Source organism: Talpa occidentalis, unplaced genomic scaffold (assembly GCF_014898055.3).
Source record: "Talpa occidentalis isolate TD23 unplaced genomic scaffold, MPIMG_talOcc4v2.1 talOcc4.2, whole genome shotgun sequence".
Taxonomy (NCBI): domain Eukaryota; kingdom Metazoa; phylum Chordata; class Mammalia; order Eulipotyphla; family Talpidae; genus Talpa; species Talpa occidentalis.
This window is the reverse complement of record NW_023602073.1, coordinates 46,316,999-46,322,967: the sequence shown is the minus strand read 5'-3', so window position 1 is coordinate 46,322,967 and position 5,969 is coordinate 46,316,999. Positions and strand designations below refer to the sequence as shown.

At 49.9% G+C, this 5,969-nt stretch overlaps 1 protein-coding gene across 1 annotated transcript in view; it reads right to left on the bottom strand.

Moving 5' to 3' along the window:
* Positions 1–2,049, bottom strand: part of LOC119251322 (patr class I histocompatibility antigen, A-126 alpha chain-like) — a 13,702-nt gene extending 11,653 nt beyond the window's left edge. Inside the window, exon 1 of the mRNA XM_037518660.2 lies at positions 1,874–2,049. The gene's annotated coding sequence lies outside the window, so the exon portion shown is untranslated. The remainder of the gene's footprint in view (positions 1–1,873) is intronic.
* Between the last annotated feature and the right edge of the window lie 3,920 nt (positions 2,050–5,969).

Genomic DNA, 5,969 nt, shown 5'->3' with positions numbered 1-5,969 from the left:
AAAAAATATTAAAGTCTTTGTCCTAGAAGGACTCCTAATGTTAGGGGGAAAGGATGTCCTGAGCTAATTCATACAGGCTTTGTGGATTCCACTCCAGACCAAACATCAAGACATTGGAAAAGACAAATCCCATCATCACCAAAGGGAGGGTTGCTGGGACCTGAGGGCCGAGTTAAGCTGCCAGGTTTGGTATAAAATCAGACATGTGGGCCTGGGGGGGTGTCTCTCTCCTGGCTTCAGGGCTCTTGGCTCTTGGCCAGCTCTCAGCATCCCATGGCGATTCCACCAGGATTCAGGTTAGTGGAATGAGTAGGAAAGATTCATGAGTTCATCTCCCTCTTTCCCCCCCCCCCGAATTACTCATTTCTTCATTTTCCCTTTCTTTTGTAAATAAACATTTTATTAACCTTTTGTGTGTGCCTATAGTTGAGGTTTTTTTTTTTTAGATTTATTTATTTATTTATACAAGCACTGGGTACAGTCAGAAGCACAAGAGGGTAAGAGAATTCACCAGAGCCAGAGCGGGAGCAGAACAGACAGCCTGATGAAACACACTGCTGAGGGGTGCAGTGGCGCAGCAGGAGAGGTCAGATCACCATGTGGGACCCTTGCTGTTGCGGTGGGATAGAACCAGCACTGCAGAGGCTGCAGGCAGCTTCGCAGCCCAGTGCTCAACTGCTGCGCCACCAGGGGAGGCCCTGCAGTTGAGTATTAATTAATCCCCTTTAATCGCATGGGTGAGGACCACAGTCAGGCAACCCATTTTATATTGGGGTTGCCCTGTAACACTAAGACAGCAATAAAATTTTCCTTGTAAAAACAAATTGGATCAATCTGGGTATATTGATAAAAATACATAACACATTAAATTTTAGTCTTCCTGAGTATTTCCTCTATGGGGACAAGACAACAAAACCAAATTCCAAATTAACAATCCATTGGCTCTTCTAACCACTGCTACAAAAGGTAGAAATAATACAGAAGCTGCAGGTCTGCAATGTAATGATATTTGACAAATAGATGTTACATTCATGTCTCTAAAGACACCTATTCTGCATTAATTCAAGCCTTGGCCCAAACAAGGTAAACTGGTAAACATGTCCAAAAAACATGATCCATTATCAGTTTTCATTTGTGATGGGATTCCCATCGCTGCAATGGCAAATAAAAGGAGTTTTTTTAAGTGATAATGGAGGGCCTCCCTGGCAGCACAAGGGCTTAAGACACAACCTATGAAGCAATCTGCAGCCACTGCTGCACGAGTTCGATCCCCAGCCAGGGAGCTACCCCCATGGCACAGCAGACCTCTCCTGACTCCCCCGCTGTCCCCTCAGCAGTGTATTTCAGTGGATCTGTCTATTCTGTTCCCCACTCTGTCTCTGGTGAGTCCTCTGGCCTGGACCTAGTTCTTGTATGCATAAATAAATAAATCTTAAAAATCAAACAAACAACTAATAATGGACCTGCTTACATCTCCAAAACCTTATAACTCTTTCCTGCTAGTGTGGAATATTCAACATGTGTCTGGAGCCCTTCTCACCCAGCAGGGCAAACTACAGTTAAAAGAGCCAACAAGCTCCTTAAAACACAACTTATAAAACAAAAAAGGGGACTCTAGAGAGCAAGTTGCCCCCACGGGAAAAATATATAAAGCTCTATTTACTTTAAACTTCCTAAATTGCAATCCTTCCGCCCTAACAGCTGTGCAGGCATCTCACTCCTGCTGAGTCTGGACGAGACCTGCGGTTTGCACCGACCCCGCTGCCAGGACCAGACTGGCCGGGCCTGTCCATCCCTGACCCGGGATGGGGGCGCTGCTGTCTGTCCCCGCAGGCACGGGCTGTGCGCCCTGAACCCCGCTCCGGAGACTCACCCCAGTGCCGGCTCCCGCGTCTCCCCACAGCCTCAGGTCGCGGGCGGGGACCTGGGCAGCAGCATCCGCCAGTGCTTCCCGCGCTCCCGGCTGCCCTTGGCTGTTTGCGGGTCTCCGCGGGGTCCATACCTGCCTCTGATGCGCTGAATCTTTTATTACCCCGGCCCGACCCTCACCACCTAGGCGGTTTGGGTGGGGACCCCCAAGCTTCCTGGCCGCAGGGCGTGGCGCCTGCAGCAGTTGCTTTCTGCTCACCATCCTGCTGCTCCCAAGTTTGTTTTTGTTCTCCTTTCTGTAGGTGGAGGGAGCCGGTGTCATGGGTGGGGCAGGGGCGCAGGTTCTGCTGTTTCCCTCTTCGCATCCTGTTACCGCAACTTCCCTCTCCGGCCGGCTTCGCCAATTTATCTTGCATGTCCCGGTTCTCGCAGGGACCTGCCGCTTTTTTTCCTTATTAATTGTGCATGTGGGAGAAGCTGACTCCTAGCGTTTTCTTCGCCTCCATGTAGATCCCCTGACTGTCCCGAGATTCATGACCTGCCCTCACACCCGCCTCCCGGGGGGGCAGAAAAGGTGGAAGGTGGATCTTGTGGCTCCATGGAGCATCTGCTCCACCGCCCTGGGTTGACCTAAAAAGTTAAGGCGTGAAGCAGAAAAGACTTCAAAGGTCCGGGGAACCCTGAGACCCCAGAAAATCTGTCCCTCTCAATGTTAGCTCCCATCCCCATAAAATCTCAAGGCCTTAAGGTAATGATACGGGAATTGCAGGTTCTCAGGCCCCATCTCTCCCCAGGAATGATCCCAGGCTGCAGGGCAGCACTGAGCCCCAGCCGCTAGACCCCCACGGGCTGGGGTCTCACGAAGCCACAGCAGGAACTTGGGGACACTCAGGCAAGCAAGGAGAAGAGGCAGGTTTGTTTAGAGAAATAAAAAGCTTATCGAGGAGAAAAGGAACAGAAATAAAGTGGGATTTCCAGGCCGGTGGAATCAGGCCAGGGAGGGGCAAGGAAGCCCAAGTGGGTTGGGTATCTGGGAATACAGACCTTCTTGCCCTGATTACTCTAAAGCCCCACCAGGCTCTTTGTGATTGTTTAGTTCTCAATGTCTCACTCCCTGCCTGAATGTCTCTGTGCCCAGAACTGAGTGTCCGTGTCCCAGCCCTTCTCTTTTTTTCTTTATCCTCCTTGTCCAAGAATGTCCTGTTGCCCCTAGTCCTGGGGTGTCTGATGATGCCCTTTGGAATCTGTTGTCCTTATCTCTGGAGCCTTCCTTAACCCTCCTGGAGTCCCTGCCCTGCCTTGAGGCTGCCTAATCATCCCTAACTTGCCCTAGGACTCTTCCACCTCTACGATGGAGCCCCTAATGCCTTCAACTCCAGGGTTGAAGGCTCCTTCCCAGGGGAATCAACTCTAAACTCTTCATTCCTAGGAGTTGCTGTAGAGGGGCAGGAGGAGAGACCCCCAGGGTCATGGGCTGGCAAGAGGGGAGGCTCCTGGAGGAGGATGGAGAGGGAGGAAATAGGGGCTTTAGGGGAGGGAGGCCAGAGGGCAGGAGGGGGAGGAACAGAGAGGGTGGGGCAGGGAAGGGTCAGCTCAGGGACACTGGGTGGAAAGGGGTGGTCTGTGTGGGAAGGCCCAGGGGCTCTGGCTGTAGAGTCTGTGTTATCATCCAGCAGTGACTCCCTGGGAGACATGAGTGTGGGACTGAGTTCTGCTGCTGACAGCTCTGTAACTGACCACCGGTAACTGTACTGAAATTAAAGGCATCTCTGCACTGCAGGTGTGGGGTGACTCACATTCAAGGTGAAGACAGGAAAGGAAGAGGGGAGTGGTGATGAAGGGATTCCCCTCTTTCAGAGCAAAAGCTCTCTTATGCTGGGGTGACAGGGAGAATCAAGGAGCCCAGAGAGGGGGAGCACAAGGCCTGTGCCACCTGCAGGGGGCAGCCCTGGGCCAAGGGGTTGCCAGAGCGCTCCCTGTGCTGGGACCTTACAGCCCAGTGTGAGTCCATTTCAGCTCATAGCCCTCAGCCCCTGGACACTGTCTCAGGCACCAGGAGCCCCTGCACCAGGAGGAGTGGCCCAGGCCTTGGACTCCTTGCTCTGGAGCACAGAGAGCAGACGTGAGAGGAGCTGGAGTCTGAGGTGGCCACAAGATCAGCCAGGAGTCGGGGCCTAGATTACTAACTTTTCCCCAGAACAAAATGTATCCCCCTCCAGGGTCAGGTGTCTGCACACCATAATCAAGATGCCAAGGATGAACCCTCCTGTCCAGGGTGAGACGACCCACCCCTGGATCCTGGAGGGTGGCCCTTCCCCCTCCCTAACCCTGAGAGCCCAGGCCTGGGGTCCTGTCTCTTCTCCCTCCTGGTCAAAGAGGCAGGGACCTGCTGTCTGGGTCATCAGGCCTTGCTCCTGCCACCTCCTGCAATGACAGTAAAGGTTTGTCCTACTTTCTATTTCCTTGGCACGTTCTTTCACCCTTTTACTTTAACAATTTTTGTTTGTAGAAAGTCTTTCTAGCACACAGAGACAAGGGTGCTACAAGTCTCCTTGATATTATCCAGTCTGAGAATCTCAGGCTTTTGATTGGAATTTTAGTTAATGTACTTTAACTTGATTTTTGATATGGTCAGATTTGAGTTTATCATTCTGATCTTTTTCATCGTAGCATGTCTTTTTTATTCCATTTCATCATCATTTTCTACCTTTCTTTGAGTCAAGCAAATATATTTTCTGTAAAATTAATTCTTTTTTTATTAAATAGGCATAAATTTTATTTATTTTAAACATTTATCATTTTTACATTTTTTATTTGTATTCCCCACTCCCTCAGATTGAGTCCCCATAGAATTTCCTTCCCCAAGGCACCCGTGCACCATCACCTCAGTCCCTGTGCTTCTCCCTCCCTCCTTCTGATCCCTCTTCCTCCTCCTCCTGCAGCATGTCTCTGGTTTATAATTGTCTCTTTTGCTTTTTTGTGTTTTGTACTGCTATTATATATTTTTTCACACTGATGTCTTATTTGGTTACCTTATATTCCTGTTATAAGTGAAATCATCCAATATTTTTCTTTTTCCTTCTGGCTTATTTCACTGAGCATAATTCCTTCTAGCTCCATCCACGTTGCTGTGAATGGCATGAGTTTATCTTTTTGATTGCTGAGTAATATTCCATTGTGTATCTATACCACATCTTCTTGATCCAGTCATCTATGTAAATTAATTCTTATGTGGCTTTAGATATATTTATTTCAGTACTTTCTATTATTGAAAGTATTTAAATCTGTATTTTTAATTTTTCAAAATCTACTTAATTAAACTACATCCCATAACATATAGGAAATTTACATGGAGGAAGTGACCCCCTGGGAAACATAGGGGGTAACAGGCTGGAGCCCAGATGCCAAAGGAGGTGAGCTTGGAGTGAGCATTACAGGAGGAGAGAGGGAGCTGTCAGGGGGAGCTGCCCCCACAGCCCAGCAGGGTCCCATCCAGGCTCCTTACACCTAACCATGAGAATAGTACCAACCCCCCTCCTGTCTCCAGATCCTCTGCTGCCTCAAGTCCTGCTCCAACCTGCTTCTCCACGGAACTGTACTTAATTCGGTGTTGCCTGATGCTCTTCACTCTGTGGGATTTGAATTCATTTATGCTGGAGCTTGATGTGCAATTGTCCTCCCATTGCCTTATGTTGTGTGCCCTGTCTCTTCTGTCACACACACATGCTCACACACACACACACACACCACACACACACCCCTCTCCTTGGGAACCAGATCCTCACTCATCACTGGGTTACTCTGACCCTCTGTCTCTGGTTCCCTCAGAGCGCCCTCTCTGCAGTGTCTCTACTCAGCAGAGTCTGAGCAGCCCCAGGAGTCCCTGAACCTCCTGCCTCTGACCTTGTGGACAACCAGCCCCTCACCCTGCTTGACAGTGAGGAGGGGAAGGCTACATCCTGAGGTCAGTGATGGATGGAGAAGATAAGTTACTTGCTGCAGGAGGCCTTGATGCCCCAGCCAGATAAGACACTGGCAAGCAGCGAAGCTAAAGGGCCTCACACCGTGGGGCCGAAGCTGAAAAGCCTCACACTGTGGGG